Source organism: Cololabis saira, chromosome 15, assembly GCF_033807715.1.
Source record: "Cololabis saira isolate AMF1-May2022 chromosome 15, fColSai1.1, whole genome shotgun sequence".
Taxonomy (NCBI): Eukaryota; Metazoa; Chordata; class Actinopteri; order Beloniformes; family Belonidae; genus Cololabis; species Cololabis saira.
In genome coordinates, this window is record NC_084601.1 from 16,261,059 (window position 1) to 16,288,231 (window position 27,173).

General features: G+C 39.9%; 1 long non-coding RNA gene across 1 annotated transcript in view; it reads left to right on the forward strand.

The window, feature by feature from the left end:
• Nucleotides 1–12,893: 12,893 nt before the first annotated feature.
• The window catches only part of LOC133461253 (uncharacterized), a 55,788-nt gene continuing 41,508 nt past the window's right edge, over nt 12,894–27,173 (forward strand). The window contains exon 1 of the long non-coding RNA XR_009784175.1: nt 12,894–12,976. This is a non-coding gene — a long non-coding RNA (uncharacterized LOC133461253). The remainder of the gene's footprint in view (nt 12,977–27,173) is intronic.

A 27,173-nucleotide genomic window follows, 5' to 3' on the forward strand; every position in this document is an offset into this window, starting at 1 on the left:
CAACTGTGTGGGCTAGAAATGAATTTTAGGGTCCAAAATTTGGAGAAAAAAAAAATGCAAGTCTATTAGAGGGCTCTTGCTTTTTGTTATTCTCCCACTTCAAAGTAGAAGAAATAAGCCAATAAATAACCTCTGGATAGCTACGGTAATTGACTCAACCTTTTATTCAACCAAAAACTAGTCCACTCCACACCCATTTTGTTCATAGACCAAATTGTTATCGGTAACAATGATTATTTTATAGCTAACACTCCTACATCTGTTATGTGATGTTGACCCCTCTAAGAAGGCGTCAACAAGTAGGAGTGATGTAGCTGAAACTGAAAATCTATTTTCTGATTGGCTGAGGAATTCTACTTTCTGATTGGCCGATAGATTGGTAACTCAAGATAGCTGTACTGAGCTTCATGAGTGCTCAGGGCATAGTAGCGTAGTCTGCCTTTGACTCTTTTGTAAGACGGACTGTTCTGTGCGGTGTAGTTAATAAATGAGAAATGCCTTGTGTGGCGTGTGAACTTGTTGAAATGCGTGTGTCTCACACTCAATGTGTGAGACTTGACAGCCCTGGTTATCACCATAAGTTAGCATAAACTAAGCCAGGAATTCAAAAACAGCTAATTGTGATTGGTCAGTGCAGTGCATATCCAGTCATATAGAAGTGCTCCTCCTTCCTTAAGATCCACCTCCAAAGCCACACCTCCCAACCACACGACTGTGCGACAGATGTTCTCTGAAGAAGAACAATGACTGGGATGGTGTGATAGAGGTGATTAACATTCTTTATATTTTGTTTTAACATGAAACTATTTAGGTAATATAGCTAAAAACAAAATGCTTTGGACAAAGATCTCCGATCCAATATTCAAGGGGGTTGGAGCTTGTCTTTAACAAGAAATTCTTTGGACCGGTAGAAGAAAAATATCTTTTTGATACATTTTATAACACCTTAATTATGGAAGAGTGAAGAAATGGTCTAACTGCAAATTTCCTAATTGCTTTTAAGATTTCATTGATGGCTTTTTAAAACATTACAATGAGTGACCCGCGGCTGTAGCTCAAACCTCTCAGTCTTGTATGGAGCAGTTTCATATTTTCATTTTCGGAGCCAGGGCTTTTTTTTTTGTGTTCCAAAGTTCAGTTTGAAAAATAATGGTGATCAGCTTTACTCCATCAAAGGCTCTATGCTTTGGGAACAGCCTGCCTGAGGAGAGATCAGGCACGCTCAATCAATGTGTTCTTCCGTCAGTTTGAGAAACTTCAGAGGCCTGACTTTGTGCGGAGTCGTTTAAACGCGAATCTATAAGAATTTAATTCTATCCACCCCTGTGCTGTTAAGGCCCCCCCCCCCCCCCCTTCAGCTTTGTGCAGCATGTCCTTTAAACTTTACACTGTTCTTTTGTGTTACGCTGTTTGTAGCGGTCAGAACGAAATTGTGAATTACTCTGGTGACAATCTTACACAAATGCTTTATAATATGTATTATTGCAAATAATATATGTAAAAAAAAAAAGTCTCATTTACAGATTTAGTCTGGATTACTTTGGTTCTGGTGCTGCCTCGCTGCCAAATCTGTTATGGGTTTAATAAAGGTTGGCTCGGTAAATTCATAAATCATCCACATAAGTATTTTAAAGTAAACTTGAAGCAGAAAATGAGATTAGTTAGACTGCTACTCCCGTAGTGGAATTTCCATCCAGATCCGAAATGTAAGCAAATGGCAACCGCTCATTTCTGAACACGTGCAACTGACCTTTCGACAAGTCTATTTTTTTTCTTCTTCTTTTTTAATGCATACAAAAGCAGAACGTGTAAGGGATTAAATCTGTGGTCTATTTCTTGGCACTGTTTCCATCTGAGCAAAAAAGAGCTCTCGGAGCCCATTTTCCCACCTTGTTTTGGATTGTAGTTTTAAATTCACGTAAGGGAGAAGAGGACGAAAAAAAACCCCAAAAAACAAAGCATTCCACTGCAGTAATTGCCCTTCCTTCCTGAACTTTGCTTCTCAAGACCTCAGAGGTATTTGCAGATGTGTACGGGCAAACATAGCAACTGAAATGATAATTACACATTCCCAAATGTTTGGTTTCATTCATTTTAACTAATTTACTTGTGCTCGCTGCTCCTGAATATGGATTAAAACCTTTTCACTCTTAATGAATGATAATAGCCCAACATGAGACTTTGACTTGGGTTACTGAACGTAATTAATTGAATGAACAAGAGCCAAGAGGTATGCTAATGCTGATTGATTGAAGATCTTTGAAAACCAAGAAAAAAAGGGATTCAGGTGAGGATTCGTTTATTGGACTGAACTAATCTGAGGTGTGATGTTAATTCTTGACTCCTGCATATACGGTGGATAAGTGCCAAGATTGGCAAAATAAACCTTTTTTTGACTGCAATTTGTTGCGGCATATATAACATTTCTCGTGCACATGTGAGAGTGATGGTGAACATGTCCTTCACCAGCTCCAGCGACAGTCTGATCTAAAAAACGTTATTAGGACATGAGACTGATTCAGTCTCAGAGGACTGAAATCCCCGTCAGTGAAGCGTGGAAAGACAAACAGAGACAGAAGACGGTGATGGATGTGACATGTGTTGTCAATTAGTGATGGGAATTTCGGCACTTTTAGGAGAGCCGGTTCTTTTGGTTCGGCTCGCTAAAAAGAGCCGGCTTTTTCAGCTCCAGGGTGGCTCCTCAGATTTTTTGTTGCTTCAATTACTTTGTTACCAAATTATTTGTAAAATACTTAATGTAAATAACACATATTGAATATGTATTATTTACAGTCCTTTATTTTTTTTTGTGCTACAAAAATACGCTGTGAAATAGAAACACAAAAAGACCCATTGCGAAAGGTGCAATATTTGTTCAGAATTGATTGGTGAACAGTACGCACATGCCTGAAATTTTGTCTGCACTCTGCCTTCGAAAATACCAGTTATATTCAAATGTGTCCACTTTTTGCTACATTTTCTGTTGCTCATTTTACTCACCTTTTCTTATGTGTACTGGTCTCTGACTTTGTAGGAATGCACTCGCGCTCTCTTGATTGATTGATTGAAATCTTTATTGTCCCCTCTGGGGAAAATTAGTTGCCAAACAGCTCATGACATTCAAAAGAGAAAGACAAACAGAAAAACAGAGTCTAAAAATGCAACAATACATATAAACACGAAGTGCTGGTAGTTGTTTGCCAAAGTGCAACATGTGCAGATAAGAGTCCAAGGGTGCGTCCCAATACTCCCCCTCGCCCTCCTTTTCTTCCCTAACCCTAACTTTTGCGCGTTCCCGTGAAGGTAGTGGTGTCCCAATTCCTCTTTTCACCTAGGGGGAGGGGGCATAACGAGGGCTAGGGGCTGAGAATAGCCCCTTCAAATCGAGGGATTTCAGATGCTGACTTGGCGAGCGAGGGGGTATGAAGATTTCCCAGAATGCTTTTCGTCGTCATTTGCGGACTGAATCAAAAAAAAAAACATGGAGGACATTTCCGGTTTTTTTGGGAGTAAAATCAATATTTTGAGTTAGTTTCTGCATAAAAATGCGTTTTGATTACATTTCTCGGCGCAAACCGATATATTACTTTCATAATATTCACTCAGTGAATGTACATAATCCCTTTTTTGTCCGTTGTTCGCTAAGATCGCGCCGGAATATGGTTACGTAACCTACGTAAGCGACGCCGTAGCTTACGTAAGCTACGCCGTAGGTTACGTAAGCTACGCCATAGGCTGCGACTATTTAAACCTCGCCGACCGAGGAAAACGTCCTTTGCAGACTCGTCTCTTTTTCAGTTTGATTCAAATGGCGACCCGCAAAGAGCAGGATATTGAGAAGAAAATCCACAAATGTAAGTATAATGTCCCATGGAATTAAAAAAATCACAGTGCTTTTGTATGTTTTAACAGTTTGAACAGTACATAGAAATACCACATTGTTATTGTTTATTTTTAATACCAAAGAGTGAAATTACCGGAGTCAAATTACTTGTTGGACAATGTTAGAACCTGGCCAATAAAGCTGGTTCTGATTCTGATTCTGAGTTAACTAAGATAATGCAATACGTGGCTGTTCATGACGAGTCGGGTAGATAACATTGCCGTGTCCTGTTAACTACTCGTTAACTCTCATGTTTTCTACAAATGTGTTGGATATTTCACATTACTATAAGGCAGCAACGTTATTTGGGGGGGGTTACGAAGTAATAACGTTGCTTGCTGCCTGTTATCATAGTTCAAACGTTTTTTTTGTTTGTTTGTTTTTTGTTTTTTTTTACGAGGACGTTTGTGCATTGCAGTAATCACATTTCATTCCAGGGACTCCGGATCAGGTCCGACACCTCATAAGGTTTAGGACTAGCAACGAGGATAATTTCACAAAGAAAAAATATGCTGCTAAACCACTGTGGGAGTGAGTGATCTAGCTATCTGCTTGCAGAATATCTGTGATGGGGTCCTTAACCATAATATAACTACTATTCATCACTGTTTTCTGTTACAGGAAACTCATCAAAGAGCTGGAATTGGAGGGAAAGGTGACCACAGCCCAAATTGGGAAAAAATGGGAAAATCTTAAAAAAAAATATAAGGTAAGCAATGGTTATGGTAGTTAATATTATCTGCTGAAGAGATGATGCTTAACAAAAAAAAATCCATGTAAAGTATTTATTAATAATCTTCTGCAAATTGTGTGTGTGTGTGTTTGTGTGTATGCAGGACCTCAAAACCCCTAAAACCGGCTCCGGGACAGACGGTGGGGAGGCCACAGCAGCCTCATGGCTATTCTACGAAGATATGCATGAGGTTTTGGGGTCCAGACCTTCTATCCAGCCTCCATGTTTGCTGGACACTCATGAAGATCCCACGCAAATACTCACGGTAAGTTTAGCAGTAAAAAAGCACAATCTTATTCCCCAGTCCTTCTTCCTATAGCTAGCTTGTGCTACGACCGGTGGTTCCCTCCTGATTGCGAGTGATAAGACACTACAGTACCTGAAGATCTAACTGTTATTTTCTTTTCAGAACATAATCGACCCTCCATCCTCACCGGTGTCCTCTCTGACAAATTCAGAGGAAAGCACAGAGGTAATTTTTATTTATACAGTGATGATGAACCTGGTATGATGTTGTGGGTGTGTATGATAGTCCAGTCATGTGTGTAATCAACATGTGTATCCATCTTTTTTATCTCAGAACACACAGGAAGATGCCAGCACATCGGCCTCAAGCTCTGCCTCACCAGCTGGAAGAGGAAGCTGGAAGCGGGCATCAGGTCCACTTTCCCCCCGATCCCCCCCAAAAAAGAGATTCTCCATGCAGGACTTCCTTCAAGCGGAGGCCGCCAAAGAAGAGATAAGATATCAAAAGACTGAACAACATATGGACAGGTTCCTGAACCTTTTAGAGCGAATGGTGGACCAGACACCTCATCATCAGCAGTAGCAGCACATGCACTGCAAACTTTTTTTTTTTTGTAAATATTTCTGTGCACATTTTTTTATATGGAACAGCACCTTCTTTTTTTTTTCGTGCAATGTTTACTTGTTTAATTGTATTCTAATATAGCAAATAAAGCCTTTTTTACTGCAGATTCTCTCACTATCCTTATTTTACTATTGATCTCGTTGTACAGTTTATAATTTGAGACATTACCTTACTTTGACAAACCCCAGAAGAGAAAACTGTTGTGTAACAAGTTTTATTAGACAATTTAAAAGTATTTCCAAGTGAGTAAAACCACACAAGTACAAAACTATATGAAGAACACATGGACAGGTTCCTGAACCTTTTAGAGAAAATGGTGGACCAGACACCTCATCAGCAGTAGCAGCACATGCACTGCAAACTTTTTTTTTTTGTAAATATTTCTGTGCACATTTTTTTATATGGAACAGCACCTTCTTTTTTTTTTGCGTGCAATGTTTACTTTTTTCTTTTTAAAATTGTATTCTAATATAGCAAATAAAGCCTTTTTTACTGCAGATTCTCTCACTATCCTTATTTTACTATTGATCTCGTTGTACAGTTTATAATTTGAGACATTACCTTACTTTGAGAAACCCCAGAAGAGAAAACTGTTGTGTAACAAGTTTTATTAGACAATTTAAAAGTATTTCCAAGTGAGTAAAACCACACAAGTACAAAACTATTTACATATATGCACGATATGAGCAAAACCCACATAACCGAGCATTAATTTCAAAAGTGAGTAAAACCACACAAGTACAAAACTATTTACATATATGCACGATATGAGCAAAGCCCACATAACATAAGATTAATTTGGTGATTTTGGATCGGGGTCATTGTCAGCCTATTGTGCTTCCTGGGTCAGCAGGGCAGCAAGTCTGTCTCTTGTGGCCCTCCCAGACCTCTCGTCTTGGGCAAGGCCCTCGCGTGGAGCCTGTGGGTCAAGGATGTCCTGGGCAACATCTGCGTCTGGCTCCAGCATGTCGCCATTGTCCAGGCACACATTGTGCAGAAAAGCACATGTTGCAATCACAACTGGTGCAAAGGTGGGCTTAACCTCCAAGGCCTTGAACAGTGTAGACCGCCATCTTGTTTTCATCATTCCAAAGGCTCTTTCAACAATTGAGCGTGCCCTGGAATGATAAAAGTTAAAACGTCCCTGCACTGCACCGGTGACAGGCTCCCTGTATGGTGTGATGAGAGAGATTGGACTGTCCAAACATGGATAACCACCATCACCAAGTAGGAAGTATCCTGTGGGAGGATACCGTCCAGCCAGGTAAAATCCACTGTTTTTCAGAATCCGGGTGTCATGGACTGACCCTGGGTAGCCCACAAAAATGTCCAGGAACCGTCCTTCAGAGTCACAGATGGCCTGCATGTTCACAGAGTAGAAACCCTTGTAGTTCAGGTAGTCCAGTCTGTGAAGTTGGGGTGGTTTTATCCGAACGTGGCAGCCATCAATTGCACCCACAGCATTGTTGAAGACGGGGCATCCAGCAAGCAAGCCAAAGCCTGCTCCAACTGCATCCAGATCTTCTGCACTTGGGAGGTGGATAACTTTCTTTCTGTTGTTCCATATGCGTCGTGCCACTTTGTTGACAACCCGATGAACAGTAGATCTGGGCACACTGAAGACGGAAGACACAACGCGGTAGGAAAGTCCATGAGCAAGCCAATAGACGTAGATCATGACCTCCATTTGACTGCCCCAGCCATGATCTTCCGTGTCTCTCTGTAGAAGCCTCTGCAGACCCTGCATTGCTCTCCTACTCAGGCGGAAATCCTGCCTCAGTTCAGCCTCCACGTTGAACCACAAACGCAAGACAGGGACGTTCTGGTTCAGCCTGCAGTAGGCCGTAGGACGGCCACTCTGGAAAACAAAGAAGATGAAAGGTTTTATAGAACTGGACTTGGAAATTGTTACAAAATAAAAGGCATATTTCATAACATATTTTTTTTTAGGTTGTAGTGGTGGTGTACTGGAGTAAAGTGTCCCTAATATTAATAATCCCCCCTCATGTACAGGACTACCTCAGAAAATTTGAATATTGTGATTTTCTGCAATACAATTACAGAGACAACAATGTCATACATTACTGTAAACCATAATCAGCAATATTAAAATAATAAAAGGCTTGCAATATTTCAGTTGATTTGTAATGAATCCAGAACTTATGACTTTTATGACTTTTTTTTTTATTAATTGCATTACAGAAAATAAAGAACTTTATCACAATATTTTTCTGAGACAGTCCTGTATGTTCATGAAGTGGACAAAATATTAGAAACAGTTTTCAATATAACGCAGCCCAGTACACAACCAAAATAATAAAAATAAAGTATAATTATCTCTTATTACCTTTCGGACAATATCAACAGAAACACCTGGTGTTAATTTATCCAATAAAAAACATTTTCTCCCATTTTCACAGTTCGCAGGGCCTCATATGTTTATACTGAAGATACCATAACATTTTTATCCCATTCTCTGAGTTTGCTGGCCCTCATAGGAAAATGAAAGGACAGCTAGAAAGCCAACGTGGTCTAAGATCGACACCGTGACTGATTTTGTACATAACTCATACGACGTGCCTTTTCAAAAGGTTCGATGTTAGATAGCACAACCAGGGTTTCTGAGGTTTAATACATTTTCAGGTGTTGTTAGATTCTGCATGTTATATAACAGATTACACGTTAGTTTGTAACGTTAGCCAGGCTAACTACGCTAGCTGGGCTAAAATACAGGCGAAAAGCTTGTGAAAACATTAACGTTACATACCTCCCAAAGACTCACAAGAGCCAACAGTCGTCGCCTGTAACTTCTCCGTCTTCGTTCATTCATCAACCGAAGCATGATGATGGATAAAAAAGCAATCCGAACCAGTAACTCCATGTTGCTGATGGGTTTCCTGATAACGTCTGTGCAAACGTAACACGCAGTCGCTTAAGTAACCACGGTTCCGCGTTAAATCGACGCAGAGCTTATGACGTAGGTTACGCGGCGACACGCAGGGATGAAAACGAGGGGGAGAATTGGGACAGGCACCTGGGCCAAGTGCCCTAGATTTCAAGTGCCCTAAAATCTCCCCCTTCTTTTTTAGGGCTTAGGGAAGAAAAGAAGTGCGAGTGGAGAAAAGAAGGGCGAGTGAAGTTGAATTGGGATTGGGCCCAAGTCAGTTAGCCTATCAACTCCAGCTCCAGGTCTCCTTGTGCCTGCAGGGCCTGGTTGTAGAGTCGGAGTGCAGCTGGAATAAAAGAAAAAACCCTGTCTCTCCCTCACTCCCGTTCGTCAGCTGTTTACTGTGTTGTGTGTCCATAACCCCCCCTGATCAGTGTGGACACAAACCTTTTAAAACACTGCCAAGCATCTTGACCAATCAGGTGCGGCTTTATTTGGAAAAAACACAAAAAAAGAACAAATCGGCTCCCAGCCAAGAGAGCCCGCTCCCATCGTTCACTTCGAAGAGCCGGCTCTGAGAATCAGATCATTCGCCATACATACCAGAGCTAAAACAGTCCAGCAGAGAGACATTAGATAGACATGTTGACCTCCACCACCAGTTCAGCAACAACTTGTGAGCACAACCAGAATTCAGGTTTAATAACAGTTGGTACTAGTGTTTTGGATCACTTCCAGGCAGCAGACCTCCAGTGCTGTGTGGGAGCGGCATGGGCCACCCCACCTAGTAGGCACAGAGCAGAAACAATCTCCATACGTTTTGGCTCTGGATGCTTAAGCCAGGTGTCAGATGGGCACTCATGCGTCACTTGCTGTAGTCTATTAAGCCACTAAGTTGCTTGCGTGCAAACAACTCAGTGTTATTTAAATATTGTTCCTTTATGTTGCCTGCATTATGACAGGGGTTGCTGTTCTGCAAGGCTCCCACACTTCTCCAGAAATAATTCTACATGTCATGAGACTGTTATGATAGCCAACAATCCCACCATAAAACTTATTAAATAACATCTGTTATCACTGATGTCACAGGGCCATAGATGAAAAGGGCAATGTGCAATAATGTTTTAGTTTTAAAAAACAAAAAAAGTAATGCCTAAAAATAATAGAAGAAAACATCTGGTTTACGTTTTTTTCATTTCCTATTGTGATCCTGTGATAAATGTATATACAACTGAATTGTCATGAAGTCAAACAGCACAGTGACACAGGAAACAAATTAGAATAGTTATTACTTGGACTGATTATGAGCATGTCCTGATTGTATCATCCTGATACCACTGCCCTTTGATTAAATGCATATTTAAATGAGAAATATCTTCGAGAAATATAATTTCAGTGTGTGTCTTCATGACACATGGTCACCCATCGGACAGAGACAGAACAATGTCAGGTGAAGAGCCAGTCCTGGTTGCAGGCCCGTTCTAGAGACTCCTCCTCAGCTTTTTTCGAAAAAGTTGCTAGATTTTACAACGTTCTTGAATAAGTGGATAAAGTTGTCCATGATGAAATCCACTGTAGTTAGCAGGTCTGCAGTTTAAAGACGTAGAGGCAAAGGTGGGTAAAGATCTGTGCTTGAGGTGTGACATTTACGGTCAGCACCTGCAACAGTATAACCAGGGCTGTACAGTGCGACAGTTTTCATCGCATTTGCGAATAAAAATCATCCGGTGCGAAGAGAAATATGTATCCACTCGCATTTGTGCGAGTGAGTTGCGTTGGGGTCATGTTAAAAAAAGTGTGAAAATCAATATGAATGTCTCTTGACCTACATCAGCCTTTCTCAACCGGGGTGTTGTCAAAAAAATTACCTATTCTGACATTTCATATATAAATACCGTATTTTCGCGACCATACGGCCGGGGCGCCGTGTGGAAAGGCTAGTAATACTATTAATACATCCATGATCCGACCGCGCGTGGCGACTGCGCCTCGACACGCGGACCAAAATCTTACTCCGCTCAGGAGAAAGTAGTACCTTTTTGAAGTCCCGATCACGGGACTCTAGCGGGGTTTTGAGCTCTGAACTTTTAAGTCTGGTGTAGAGTTAAGCCTTACCTTATTAAATTAAACCTTTTTCGGGTGGTGAGTAGGATAAACAGAGGACAACTTCTGCTGAGTTTGAGAGTACTTTACTGTCCGCTCAACAGTGTAGGATTTTAGAACATCAACACAGCACCTAGTGCTGTATCACTCCGCCCAATCTAAAACATATTAACAACTACAGATAAACTGACTAGTGTCATTATAGTCCCTGATTTACATCAAAATATAAAGAATATATTTATAAAATAATGAACCCTGAATTACCAAAATAACCTTAACAAAAATAAATCTCCTCTTACACTTATAAGGTGAGCATAAATCAATCTTTTTTATGATGTAAAATTGTATGTATTTATTGACTTTTATTTATTTATTTAATTTTAGTTGTTAAATTTCTGGAAAAGAAAAAAGTCAAGTCATACATGAGAGAAACAATTCAGTTTGTGTCTAAATATTTTTATTGTATGAAACTGAAGATGCATAATGCAAACCTGACATTTACTTTTAGTTCAGTTTGTGGAAAATGGTTGGCCTGGCTTTCTCTTTAAAACTTAAACAGTTATAAAGCATTACAAACTGTAACAATAGGACAAACGCACAGCATTGTTTTGTATTTTGTGTCTTTCAAATAAAAGACCATTTTTTCCAGTCATATGTTCCTCATTCAAGGTTGTTAAAAAAATACTGCTATAATATCGTATCGTTATCGTGACCTCAATATCGTGTATCGTATCGTGAGATTAGTGTATCGTTACACCCCTACTAACTGTCCACTCGGGTGTGCTAGTAAATTTTTATTTGTGCTACTAAAATTTTTAACTTGCTAGCACCAGTGCTACCATTCAAAAAAGTAAGCGTACAGCCCTGATAACTGGGCGTCGTTATCACCCCACACAGGGTGAAGGACACTTGCTGATTCAATCAGAGCACTGGGAATAGCACAGAGATGCATACAAGCAGTTGTGTTTCTGAGACAACGACCAAACCCGCAATCATGTGATACCATGTGATACCGTCCTTCTTTGACACTTTCGGAAACTTGTCCCCTTCAAAAAAAGATATATGCACAAAATAATATATCATGTATTTAATATGACATGTCTAAGAATCACTTGATATTAATAATGCAAACATTTTTTTTACCACCTTATCAACATGAGTCACTTTCTCATTGATGTGTCAAGCTGAACTGTTGCATAACTTTTAAGGATCTAAATTTGTTTTCACCCACTGCACCAACTGCTGCCTGCCAGCTCCAACAAATGAGGAGGGACATTTTCATTTAGTCGATATTTGCACCTCTCATATGGTCCGAATTTTACAGTATCAGACTATTTTAACATAAGTGGTTCTTTTATTTTATATCTCCATCCATCCACCCATACCCATTTATTCCTATTCAGGGTCACAGGGTTCTGCTGGAGCTTATCCCAGCTCTATTCGGGTGAAAGGCAGTGGTACCCCCTGAACAGATTGCCAGTAATACCGCAGAGCGACAAAATTTTTCTGGATGATTGTTCATGAAACAGAATTGAAATTCGGAATATTTTTTCTCAGATTGAGGAATTTAAAGTATGTGGATATGGCCCACAGCCCACCAATATCTTTACGGTACAAGAGGAGGAATTGCAAAAACAACTGGTACAAAAGGCAAATAAGGGTAAACCTGAGTGCTGATTTTACAGGATCACCGCCCCAAGCCCCCACCTCCTCTGTCTAGACTGTTTCTGTTCTAAAAAAAGAAAAAAACTTACTCCATTCATTAGAAATTGTCATATGAATGATATCAGAAAACAAATGCTATCTAAAGTTTTTTTTCTTTGATTCATTTTCATAAATCAAGTAAACTCAGATTATATCAACTGCAATGAGCGCTTAAACTGCCTCGCAAAAAGCCTGGAAACATTTTGAATTATTTATTCAAAGCAATGCATTTGTTCTCATTTTATTTGGAGGGTATAAAGCATCCAGTGACCAGCGTATTAACCAAAAGTCATTATTTCTCATGTTTCAAACTTGAGGCCTTTAGGACTGAAGTGCAGTTCATGCGGGAGGTGCCTGTGGCGCTGAGGATAGAGGCGGTTGCTGGATCGATCTCCATCCCTGTCACACGTTGATATGTCCTTGGGCAGGACACCGAGCCGCATGTTGGCTCCACTGCAAAAAACAAGCTTTTAGGGGATGACAAGCGGGTGTTCTCATTGTCCCTAATGTTTGCCAGGAAGGGCATTTAAAGTAAAGTGGATGCCAAATCAATATGCAAAATGTGACGATTTGGTATGGTGAGATCTACAGGGTGAAAAGAAAACAACAACAAAGAACCGAGTAGCTTTCTTTTTGTTCTGTGTGAAACATCCTCAAGTTTGCTCAAATTGTAATTTTTTTTTTTTTATTCAGTCTCCACATCAAAGAGAGATCTGCTTGTTGTCTCGGCTCTCGATCCATCCCTCACGCTCTGGAGTTTGGGGAGTGAGCACTCACGTACTGCTTAAGTGACCGGTGAGTACTTCAGTCGGTCAATCAATAAATTAGAAAAATGAGATGGCGACACTAAGCAGCGTGTGCAGTTCACAGGACAGCTCGCCCATTATCTCCTAGCCTGCTGTTTTTTAATCATGTGTTTGTGTGAAAAGCTGACAGCATGGCGGCCCTTTAGCTTGAGGTCTGTGCGCAGTTGATCAGTCTACCCAGTTAAACATCTTGTTGGTCACTGAGGGTAGGTGGCGGAACTGCAAGCAGAGACACAATCTGGCTGCCGCAGAGAAGACTGAGACTTAATCAGAAGTTGGCACTGATAACAACACACAGCCCGTGGGACGTTTGGGCAACCTCAGCGCTGATATTGGCGGGGGAGTCTGGACCCTTGGGGCCCCACTCGTAGCATCTGATCAAAGCATGAACCCTATCAACGTGTAGTCCTTTTTTTTTAATGTGGTAGACCATGTAGAAACTTTCTTATTTCAATATCTCTTCTTTACAAAGGAAATTGTACTGAATCCGGAAAGATGGTTTATTTTAGTTGCAAGCATTATGGAATGCTTTGTAAATGAATTGCAAAACAAATACTGTATAGAAGGTAAGCTACATATGTAGTTTTTAAATTATTTGGCACATCACAAGGTAATAAAATGTTTAATAGCAAAACTCGACTTCTGGCTACATAGCTGAGGGAGACCTTTGTCCAACAAAACCGTATTGTTGTAGGGGATTCTGCACAGCCCACGCCATGTTAAATAAATAAATGAAAGGGAAAGAACGCTTTGAGCGTAATATCACAGCAGAACAGCAGAGAGAAAAATGGCCCATCTCTGTGCAACACAAACAAAAACCCTGACAAGAACCGAACAAGATCAGTTACTGCTGAGAACACAGATGTCAACGAGGCGCAGTCGCATTCATCCGATGAATGGCAGTGCACAAGGTTTCCCTTGATGTAGCTCACCAACGCAAATGCACTCGGGGATTCCACAAGCGGCTTAATTTATCTCAAACTGGGACTGACGTTCCCTGTGGATCCATATTCACATGTTTATCGCGCACATGTTCAGATGCTGCGCATGTATGCATTGTTCTCTGAATGCAACAGAGCCTTAATGATCCTCTTGCCACCACTATGTGTTTTTTTCTTTCTTCCATATCTGCGTGTGGCAGCATTTTCTCCAGCCTCCACCTGCTGTGGGTGTTTTGGGCTGCCAAGTGGGTCTCGGGTGACGGGATAAAAGTCAGAAAGACAAAGAGCGAAGGAGTCAGTAAAGCGTGGACCTTCTGCCCCACCCATCTGTTAAAGGGTATAAACCCCAAATGCTTTCCTCACAACGGAGGTAATAAGGGTCCAAAATTTCTTCAGGGCAGCCGGCTAAAACAACACAACCACACTGTAGCTGCAGGGAGCTTTACACGGGCAAACAACAGACTCCTAATAAGGACAGTCTGGACAGGCATCCCTGGAGGCTCAAAATGTAGAGGCACAGGATTTCTAGCGCCGTATCTGTCTACATACCTGTCCGTCCATCATTTATCTGCAGCGGTTTCTCGTGAGCCAGATGGAGGCAGATGAGGAACACAGTCAAACGCAGGGACATCAGCATCCATAATGTTATCTGAAGCATCTCAGGGGAATGTCTCATTCAAGAAGACATGAAATTTAAATCACCACCCCAGAGCCATTTTTTCTTCCTCAGCATGTGTGACAATCATCTTTCAACTCTGTCTACTTCAATTTAGGAGAAATTGCAGACTTGGATATATTTATCACAAAAAAAAAAGTGGTCACATGTCAAACATAAGTTGGGGCTTTACTGGTTGTATAAAGATGTGGTTATTCCTGCAGTGATCACCTTGACTTTTATATATTTATGCAGAAATAATCAGGCAAACTGTATTTTAAAGTTTTTATTCAGTATTAGTTTTTTATTGAATAATTACCTTTTTTGCTTATTACCGTATTTTGCGGTTCATAAGGCACACTGGGTTATAAGGTGCATGATAAAACATTTATAAAGTGAAACAAAACAGTCAGGTAAGTTGAACTTTATTCAACTCATTCACAATAACTCAGAATATTGTTCAGTTGTAACAAATACAGAAAAATACACTAATTTTAAATCATTCGTCTTCCACAAATCCACAAATAAAAGGTGGTGGAGGTAAGCGTCGTACTCCGTCCTGTCCTCTGGTTGGATTATCGTTGCCAACGATAGACACCTGAAGTTAGTGTGAGGTTGGAACAATGTTGTATTCCAACATTTGATTATAATTGGATTATGATATAGATTTGAAAGTTGGGTTTACACTAAAACCCTAATGTCAGCTTGACGTCTAATTATAGTAAGCTAACATTGACTAGATGTTGGATGATGGTTGGCTACCAGCACTACATCATTAGTTATCAGAAATCAGAATCAGAAATCAGAAAAAGCTTTATTGCCAGGTCAGACATAATCAGACGAGAGAACTTGACTCCGGTTTACACCGATGGCACCATTAATACGGACGCCATGTCTAACGTTGTCTGAAGTTGCAACCCTTAACCAACCAAGGACCGACTTTAATGGTCAGCTGAAGGGTCCGACAATCAGTCAAGCGGAGCGGCATCGTCGCTTACCAAAGTCGCACTAAAACATTGACAGATTTTTGAGCGCAGTGTACCACAAAAAATTGGTTAGAGGTCAGTAAGCACAATAAAATTCATACAGACTCACCTGATTATAGGGCGCGCTGCCGATTTTTGGGAAAAATTAAGGATCTTAAGTGCACATTACATTGAGGAAAATATGGTAATGTTGTTCTTCATTATACAGTAGTTTTTGTGTGTGTGTGTGTGTGTGTGTGTGTGTGTGTGTGTGTGTGTGTGTGTGTGTGTGTGTGTGTGTGTGTGTGTGTGTGTGTGTGTGTGTGTGTGTGTGTGTGTGTGTGTGTGTGTGTGTGTGTGTGTGTTGCACTAAAATCTTCAACTCAAACAAATATGCAGAAAAGATAAATGTCATAGCTATTTAATGCAACATGAGAACTGTGGGAACTTGTGCAAATACGTTTATTTCATACTTTATAGTCAGATTATTGTGAACTGGTATATATGACGGATAATTTAGTTTTGTCATCTTTACTTGTTTAACAATATGTTATGAGAGTTTAAACAGAAAAGTCCCTTTTGATCTTTCATGTAAAGTTGACTACTATAAACATAACAGTTGACACATTAAAAGGTCTCATCTCATGAAAATAGCCACTAAGCCTTTGAATGAGTGAGAAGAGGTTTTCCATTGTGCGTCTTCGCCGCTTCTTGGCTCCGTCTTCAGTGCAGACACCTGCACCTCCGCTGGTTTTTTGAGATTAGGACTCCGAATGAAGATGTGAGAATCCCATGTTCATCAGTGCATTTAAAGAAGTATTTCTGGCCATGTCTTCCATCCCGGAATGGTGTAAAATCAAGTTAACTTTTTGACTTCTAAAAATAATCTTATACATGTCTTTGCCTGTTTTCTGTGTGAGCTCATGAATTGTTCACTCGAGCCTTTCAATGTAACATGTATGAGTCAGCATGAAATTTCTAAGCCAGTCTTGTGTCTGACTTCCTGCAAGCTTAATATGTTGTGTGTAAATCGACACAGCTTAGTCGTGGTAAGTGCGTATCTTTAGTGGTGCAGAGCGGATGGTTGCCTCTCTTCTCGACTGAACCGCCGCTGTCCCGGTGGGAGCAGTGTCATCGACTAGAATGGTGTCGATCCTTAGCAGCTGGCGCGGGGCAGCTGGTCCGCGATGCCGCATCCAGTGGGATACAGGCTGGAGGTTGTGATCACACTGCCAGCTCAAATCTGATACGTTTTTTGGCAGTGCGGAAGTTCTAGAAAATGAACTCTAGAGAATTATTTGTGACGGACGCAAAGGTAGTTTACCACCCTTGATTTTGATTTGTTTACTGCTGTCGAACACCCGCAGGTACATTTCAACCAGATCTGATTGCTAGTAATATATAATGTAAGTAGTTTAAGATTGGAGTCAGATTTGGGCTTGCAGCCTAAATATAGCCTTAATTTCTGACAAGGAATGTGTTTTCTTGTCAGGTAGTTTTTTTTTTTTAGTTTTTTTTCATTTTTTGACAATTTTTTAATCAACAAAACGGCTCATTTTGTATGTATTGGCTCAAACAAAACGGTAGTATTTTGAGCTCCTGATGAGTATGACCAGATTACAGGCAATTTCACCGATTACAAAATCAACTCAAGCAGTTAATGTGCAAATTGTAGGCTATTTTTTTTAATCTCTTTTTGCACGTGTGGGAAAACATTTGAATTGGAGATTTTTTATTCAATAACTAACCAAAGCAAATTAGGGGGAACTACATATATGCATGCATACATGTATTTATGTGTGTGTGTGTGTGTGTGTGTGTATATATGTATGTATGTATATATATATATATATATATATATATATATATATATATATATATATATATATATCCAACTTAACGCGTTAACGATGCGTTAACTTCACGTCCTCTTAACGCCGACAATTTTTTTAACGCATGAGATTAAAAAAAAAAAGGCGCAACATTTCTGGCGCTCGTCGGCATCCGTAGCCTGAGGAAACGTATGGTGGATTGAAAGATGGAGAATTAAAAGGGACTTTTGAATGGTTAGTTCACTTTCAAAAAGATGCAGATGGTTTGCTGGACAAGACTAAAGTTATTTGCATGTACTGTCGATTTGAAATGAATTACCATCGAAGTACGTCAAGTCTCAAATACCTGCAGCCAAACACACGAGCAGAGAGCGCCACGACACGCACCGTACCCTACGCCGTATGCTCTGCGTTGGTGTAACGCGGAACCATAAAAGCGCAGCGCCGCGCTCCCACCTCGTCAAAAGCAGACAACGCTGTAGCAGCTTGCAAAAAAAGACCAGTCAAATCAAACTTTATTTGTTAAGCGCTTTTCTTACAAAATAAAAAATGCAACGCAAAGTGGTTTACATAAAACATAAAACTCAATAATGCCCCCCCCGCACACACACACGCGCACAGACGGGCGCATGAGTTTATGGCTGAGCACTGAGGATTAGGTGAGGAAACGGCTGCACTTTATACAGTAGGTGGAGTAACACTCCCTGCTGTTACATGTGCACTTTATTTGTTTGTAATTTAGTTTTTGTATCCCCCTGTTTTGATCCCGCTTAGGAGAAGGGGATATTTTTTGAGCCTTTTATTTTCCTCCATATTTTTGATGCATATGGTTCATTGTTTTACATTGAGCTGTTTAAAAAAACAAGGAATCTTAAGTTAGTCTTTACAAGTGTAAAGTTGGGGACTACATTGTGTTTGTATTTATGAAGGAATGTTACATTCAGGTCAAAAGCTTTTTTTGTGGAAAGTTGAATAAACATTGCCATAAAGCAGCATATTTGCCCTTTCTCAGGTTGTTAACAGTATTAAAAACATTAAAAAAAATACCTTGAGGTAATTTAGAACAGCACAAAATGTGTGAATAAATTAATCGCAATTAATCGCATAGTTAATTACAGAAATCATGGATTAATTAAGATTAAAAATTTTTATTGTTGGCCAGCACTAATATATATATATATATATATATATATATATATAGTTTTGTTTGTGTAGTTTTGTTTGTACTTGATGCTCTGACTTATTTGTTCCCGCTAGTTTGTCTTAAATTGGCAGAATAATTTTTAATCAAAAGAGTCTAATGTGGAACCATAATTTATAAGTACAAAAAAAAAGAAAAAAAGCAGATGAAGTTTGTCTCTTTACTGGTGTTGTCAATAAAATATTTCAAGTGCATAGACAGAAGACTTAATTTTCCAACATTTGATCAAGTATTAGTATGCATGGTTGTCTGTCTGTATGTATACGTGGCCTTGCGATAGACTGGTGACCTGTCCAGGGTGTACCCCGGCCCCTCGCTTGTAATTTGTTTGGATAAGCTCCAGCAGACACCCGTGACCCTGCAAAGGATAAAAACGGGTATAGAAAATGGACGGATGGATGGATGATCAAATATTGGACAAGTGTATTTGCTAAACAACATTCTGATCCCACTTCAAATGCAGCTTCAGGACATGTAGACATTATAGTTATGAGAGGAAAAAAGATGGATCTCTAAATATTTTTTAATGACTGCAAAATACTCAATGACTTGAAAGTTGCTTGATTGACAAACCTGCAATGGAAGATCAGCAACCAATAATCAATCAAAAGCAGAAATATACGACAGCAACGCGCAGTTTATGATGCACCGTTGACTTTGTGGAGGGTTTTGCAGAGGGTTTGTGTCTGATTTTGCACAAACTGCAGTCTTTCTCAAACCTCAGTCAGTCAAGCATTATAAATACTTGTAATTTTTGCCCACTGTTTATTTGAAAACTGCCTTGTATGTGCTGGCACACATGAAATGCGTGTTTTCAGTCTTGGCACTGCTATCCAAGCCTCCATTCATGTTAGTGACTAGGATTTATGCAGTCAGGCACATCATCATTCAGAGGAATGGCATGGAAAACTCGCAGTTATTGAATTCATTCATTTAGCAACGCGAGGATCTGAGCACTGTTTCTAAGCCGCACCAATAAGCGGCCGCACACAAGTGAAAAAGCACAATTGAACTTTCATGACAGAGTAAAGTTATCATTCATCCATGTCCCTCGTCACAAACAACTCCGTCAGATGCTGCCATCAAACTTGCCATTGTACATTAAGTTAAGGTCTCATCAATACTTACTGTAACTTGACCCACTGCTAGTAAGATATACATTCTCAATGACATCCGCATTAATTACACTTTGAAAAAGCTCACAAGAAACTGCAGTTTTTGTACATTATATTATCATTTTCATTCGTTGTGCAATCCATTACTTGCTTAAGAGATTTACTTTTACTAGGCTTGTCTCAGCTGCACAGTTGCACATCTTAGCTAATGTCGTGATCACTTAAACATTTCAACTTGTGGCCGGTCTGATAGCAGAAATATCAGAAACACAGGTGTCATGTCTGGTTGTTTCAAAAAGTTCCGCACTGTAAAAGTTATATCAGCTTAATTAAAGTGTCTGTAGGCACTCACATGCAAACTAGTTCTGAGCAGGTTTTCCCGTTATGTGTTTAGCTCACACTGAGATAATAATGGTTGCTCAAACTAGAAAGTAAACATATTTAAAATGTGTAGATGAACACTATTCATTTAGTTTGTAAAAGAAAGGAACTGTTCACATTTTAACAGGTGTCTGAGTTGAGCGCTCAGTGACAGTATGGTAGCGAATTAGTATAGAAGCCATGTGTTCCAAGGATTTGCTGCCGTTTATCTTTCTACTTTGTGTAATAAATTTGGATGAGCTGGCTCCCAAAACAGACCATGAATGCTTTTCTAAAGAAATATTCAACCAGAAAAAAGTCTATGTGGCAGTATTGTGAATTAGTATTTAGTTCATAACAAATAAATTCTTTTTTTTACATCTAAAGTCTCATGCGTCACCAGAGATTAGCTGGGGTAGCATATGAGGCCACCCTTCCCAAAACGTTTGACTTCCATATTGGTGTTTAGTCATGCATTTCTTTTTTATAAGGAGGACCCTACCTGACAATAATGATAATAAAAAAGGAAAACGAGTAATAATAATAAATCAATGCAGAAAATACCTGTAGAAATACATAGTTAAATGTAATACGAACAATGAATATCTGCATATATATTTTAACAAATGTGTTTGTATATGCATTCAGTTATGTGTCATTCCTGCATGAATTATTATATGGTTGTATCTGGTAATGAAGTGGTTGCTTCTGAATGGGGCTAAGGCATTTTCAGTCAACTGGGAGAACCTGAGAGAGGCACCTACATCTATCTGCTACTTGAGGTAAATATGCTGGTGGTCGACCTAGCACACACCTGATTGGATCACTGCATGCTTGTCGTGAAGGTCGAGACAAGTCTGTCGGGGTCCAGTAATTTCAGCCAGGTGTGTCAGAGCAGGACAGCACCTCAAACATGCAGTACAGTGTGTTTGGCAAAACTCACATGTTTCATGTAGAGTTGGTCCGAAATGATTGCCTCTGATTGTTCAACTGGGACAACTAGTTGACCAATCAAAATCATGTCTTTGATCTCAGAAATATCCACACTATTACCATGCACATACAAAAACACAGTAATACATACATGTAGAAACAAATGTAAGTTTTTTTTTAGATATTTAATTAATGTTTTTAATGTATTTAATAATGTTGTTTTGCTGTAATTCTCTGGTTGTACAGCAGTAGGTTTCCTGAGACCAAAACAATAATTGGTGAACTGGAAGAAACAGTCTCTTGAAACACGTCACATGAAACACGCTCGCTCTGCCAGACTTGAAGTCACAAAAGGCTTCATGTGATGGTTTCAACCATTGCCAGATTTATTTCAGGAGACAGCAAGATGTTTTTCTCGGGTTGTCCCAGTTGACTGCTTCAGTGCCTTCAGGACCCGCCGCCCTGTATCTTTTAGATCTTTCTGTGCTCCAACACACTGGATTTGAACGAAGGGATCAACATCAGGTGTCAGGAGGTCATTAAGAGCTCCACAAGTCAATCTGTGAGTCGCTAATTTGAGCCAGGTTTGTTGGAGCAGGAAAACATCAGTATTAAACAAATGAGCTACTGCGCTCAACCTAAGCAACCTGTCATGCAGCCAGTCTGTCAAAATGAAAATATTCCGTATTGGGACAGGCTGGCGTCTTATGCAGTACACTCGAGGCGGCTGAACAAGTTGACTGGCACTAACAAGGCTGTATCGGGCCTGAGAGATACCCTGCATGTCACTGGAAGGTGAGGGGGTGGGAGGAACCTGTATGGCTCAATTACCAATGGACACCTCGTGTGACACCACCTGACAGAGATGACATCAGTCAGTAAGTGTGTGTGTGCGTGTGCGTGTGCGTGTGCGCGCGTGTGTGTGTGTGTGTGTGTGTGTGTACATGTATTCAGTGACACCGGTACAAGGAAGGAAAAAAATAAATTGTGTTCTTTTTCTCCAACTACTGCATCTCACTCGCAATCAGCTGGCAGTCCCTTTGCTGCTGTTTTGACTTAAGGATGTATGAGCTCTTGTCTTTGTTCTGTTCAAGACTAATTAATCTGGGAAACAGGAGTCAACAGTGAGTTGCATTTCTTTTCTTTGTCCTCTGAATGAAAAGAGAACCCATGCAACCCAGTTGTTGCTAATTCTGCCATCTACCTGGAATGAGACCAAAGACAAATCCCTGCTGCTTGGTGAAGTAAAAACATTGTGATGCCACAGGCATTTGCACAGCAGGAATACACTATTCTGTTTTTCCATACGAGACATTGCAGTCAAACAAAAAGGGCATTGTCTCTGTTCTTCCTTTGCACATCTCCCTTACCCCTTGGTGAAATGTTTTCCCTTCTCTTTATGGTGACTGGATGGCTGCACCATTTTAAGCCAAGTTTAAGAGAGTATTCTCATTTATGGGGATGATACAGGCCCCTTTGACATTTCTTAAAGACCTGACATGCCTTGATGGCTCGGCTTTTCTCTGAAGGCCTTTTCCCATTCTGTCCGGCTCAGCGTGTAGCAAAGAGCCGGCGGCAAGTGAGTCATTGTCTTTCTAACATCTTGATTCGACTTTCCTGCACCCACGTGTCACGCCCTACTGCACGTCTGTCTCAGCTTACATGGGTGCATCCACACAAAGGGACTGTACGCTCACACATGAGAAGCTTAGACTTGCTCGCTCAGGTCCGCATGTGCAGAATTTAAGAATTACATGTCATTTCGGGTCAACTTCAGCAGCACTTGATTGTGTGATGATGAAAGCCTGGAGGAAAAATGAGTGTGAGTGGACTGAAAACTCAAAGAAGACATCTAGGGTGTGCATGTGACTGACACGCTTGCTTGAATCCTTATTAAACAGGTGGTTATGGGGTGTTGCATCATTAAATCTACATTCATATTCATCCATTTTTTTTTATTTTTTATTTTTTTACAATCTGCGACTGCGTCTATTTGCATAGTATCAATAACTGATTAGATGGGGGCTGGGACAGAGTTTAAAATAACTGATGGTGTTTTAAGGCTTCATATCTCAGAGGTTAATGCTAAGGCTAGACATGAAGCACTTTACGAATTAAAAGTTTAAGAAGCCGTACAAAAAAAAAAAAGTAGTGTCAAACTTCTTTATTGTAAGAAGTATTTGTTTTTCCCGGTGTGTAGAAGCTAGCTGATCCAGTTTTCTTTTAATCAACATCTGAGAGTCCAAACACACCCAGGGATGTGTTGATTCTGTCTGCGTCTAAAAACACATGGTTGATAAAACATCCAAATACAGGGTTAAATAATAAAATGAGAGGCAGCAACATCCAAAAACATAAAAGAAGAAAAAAATGCTTCTGAAGACAGAATAAAACTTACTCATTTAACATGAAAGGCACATGAAAGTTCATTAATCTCCAATTCCGACCCTAACCCTAAACCCCCCCCCCTCCCAAAAAAAAGAAGAAGAAATTAACGGGTTCACATTAATTTCGCATATTGATGTAATCTAAAACAAAGGTCTATTTGCTATGTGATGATTTAGCAGTGCTGGGATGTTCTTAGTAGAGAGCACCGTGATCATGACTAATTCATAAATGATTCACTAATAGTTTAAGTGGTTAGATGGTTCCTTACGCTGCTCTGCACTGAAATACCTCATCAATTATTTGATGAATAGCTTCCCAAATTTAGTTTTCTTGATGTTCTGATAAAGTTGCTAATTGCTCTGTCATCCATGAAATAGATGTGTGGTTTTGGAGATAAGTGCTTGTATTGTGCCCCCTCACTATTGTAAAAGAGACCAGCAATGCATCACATGCAGACCGAAGTGGACAAAATTATAATTGCATCAAAGAAAAGCCTGAAATACGGTTTATTTATGTTAGTTGATGTTGACCATTAAAAGTACATCTCTGTGTGAGCTATGTGGAAAATAAGAATGGCAAGTTTTATCATATTTTGTCAAAACTGTGCATCAAATGCATTATCTGCATGATTTAGTCACAAATGAAGACAGAAGATATATTGAATATTTACACAAAAGATTTGTACCGTAATTGAAAAAATGTATAGATTGTTTTGATGAATGATGAAAAGCGTTCTTCCTTTTCAAGATGCTCATTTCATATCGAATCAGAGATGCACAGTATTTGTGATACGTGTACTTTAGATATATAAACACAAGACTGTATGATGTCATTTGAATATAAGGGTGATTGTAAAAAAAAAAAAAAAAAAAAAACTTTATCTCAAAATCCTTCAGTGCTTTGTATCCTATGATTAAAAATGCTATAAAATCCTTTATGCAACATCGATGACCTTTCTGGCCTTCAGCAGGAGGGCACCCCCTTATGATCCAGGTCCTGCTCAAGGTTTCTTCCGTCCTAAAGGGGAGTTATTCTTGCCACTGTTTGGCTTAAAAGGTTTTTCTCCCACTAGGCGAGTTTATACCTGACATTGTTTATGTAATAATTGCTGGGGGGTCATGTTCTGGCTCTCTGGAAAGCGGCTAGAGACTATGTGTATTGTAATAGACGCTATATAAATAAAACTGACCTGAACTGAATTGATGGGATTATGTAACAGTGAAAAACAATCATGCAACCCTTGAATTTTGGTTCAGGATGTTTCAAGTCAGATCACCATTGTTGTTAAACACAGACATTTGTCTAAAACTATGTAAACAAAAATGTTTGGGCAGAAAATGTCTGATTGTCGAAGGCTGTGGAAACACGAGGCCAGGATGAAGTTGATAATGGTTATAAGACTATATTATATATCAATAGAAGAAAATGATTGTTAAATTTCGTGTCATTATTGCACACTTAGGTCGGTTACTTTATCTGTTATCAAAGTGTAAAAAACAGTGTTTGGTCGTTATGGGGTTTAACAGAACAACTCTTATTTAGGGACTGATTCAAATAGCAAAAATCTTTGAGTCAAGGAGCTCTGAAGAAAGAGACTGAGAGTAAACCAACAACTGTGGTATGAGCTGGAATGGAGGCGTGAAGACCAACATGAAAAATACATTTCATGTTGGTTTCATGAGGGCTGCGGGGTTATAGGAGCGATCAAGAACAGCAACTATTACAAAGTTGACTGTGTAAAGCTTTGACACTGACACTTGTTGAAAAATCAATACAAAGATATCAAAGGTCAGTTTAAAGATGATCCCCAAAGCAGGCACATACGTGCCTCTTGGCAGTTTAAGCAAAGTAAATTTACTCAAGTCCTATACTTGAATAAAAGTTTGAGAGATATTGACTTTGTGTCCATTTATTTATTTTATATATATATATTTTATTATTTACACCGTAGGCTACGCCGTCGATTTTACGCGGAACCATAAATCCGCCTTTATTCACTGCAGCACCCGCCCGTGCTCCTGAAAGAAACTCCGAAACTCCTTAAAAATGGGTGAGTACTTGTAATCTGTCTACGTTTGTACTTTCTAAACAGAAAACAGGCTTATTATCTTCTCTTTTTTCTGATTAAATGCATCCGAAATAGCCGGGTGTTTTTAAAACCGAATTTAATATTTTGTATCCACATTACATCGTTGTTAAAAAAAAAAAAACCTTCCACACAGAACTGAAGATCTGCGTTTTCGACCACATTCAGTATTCCAAACCTGTAGATCATCTGGTCTTCCGGCCTCCGGGCCGCCTCTGCGGCGCAGCTTTCCCGGGAGCGGCGTCTCCTTCTCGGGTAACGAGCTCGAGTCCCCCCGTGTCCCACCACGGAGCTTCCGCGTTAAATCGACGCAGCCCTACGCCGTAGGGTACGCCGTAGGGTACGGTGTAGGGCTGCGTCGCCGCGTACCCTACGGCGTAGGCTCTGCGTCGGTGTAACGCAGTAAACGCCTGTCCAAAGCAGAGACCATTTATTTAATAAATAGCTTGGAGAACAGATGGTGGATCATCTGTAGTTCTGGGTCGAACGTTACACGTCAGACTCAGAGCAGATTTGTTGTTGTTTTGGAGCATAATGTGACGTTCGAAAAATGCAAAACTGCTCTCTGTCTCTGTCTACACGCATCTACATAAACAGAGTTTTCAAAAATCTTCACTTTGCCCGGAGTTTTTTTTAAACATTCGTTTATTTGCGTTTTCATGTGCATGACAGGTCCAAACGTAGGAAAATATCTTCGGTTTAGCAGATACCCGGGTACGTGTGTACGGGGTCTGCACAGTCAGATGGGGCAGAGCTGTGGAGACTGCTCCCTCCTGCTGCGTCATATGACGCGGTGTTTGGAAAAAAAAAGCGTTTGTAGGAGCTTGGCTAAACTCAGCCACTTTTTCCTCTGAATACGTGCCCTTATGTCTTGTAAAACATATTAAATCCTACATTAACTTCTCACATAGTCATTTTCACATAAGGTCAGGTATAATTTTTGAAAAAATTCTAACCTGCAATATGCTCTTTAAGAACAATAAGAACAAAATAAAAGTTAACATAAAAGAATAATTATATAAATAAGTACATAATCAAATAATTGAAAGATAAATATTTAAAATAACAAATAACTAGATAACTAAGCCAACTAACAAAATAAATAAATAAAGTTCAGACAGAGAAATTCAAAATAAGTTTGTGCGCCCGAGCACTGACTCCAAGAAATCACGTTGAGAAAAAAAAAATGAAGCCACATCCTGAACTCGGACCCTAGTTTTGAAACTCACTTTAAAACTGTCACTACATTACATTAAATTGTGTTTAGCAAAGGCGTTCATCCAAAGTGACTTACAAAATGAGGAGCACAGCCGGGCCAAAAATGCATAGGGATGACTGTGCCAGACAGCGTCCCTGTGCGGAGCGCAATGAGCAGCCCGGAATGTAAACCTGTATGATTGAGTTGAGGTAAATGGGAGCTGACCCAGATATTACTGTGTAGGGCAGCATAAGTTATTTAAATGATGTCCAAGCTTCTACTAGTAGTCAGTGCACGCTAATGAGCAATGGGGTGACATGAGCTCATCACTAGAATGCATTTTATCACCTGAAAAACATTTCCAGAGTAAAGCCAACACAGTCACTGGCTCATGCTTGTTATATACAGAGACTGGATTATTCCAGTGTACATGTCAAATTTTTAAAGTCTCTACACTGGCTCCCTGTTTTATTCAGGAGTGATTTCCGGATCCTTTTAATAGTTTATAAAAC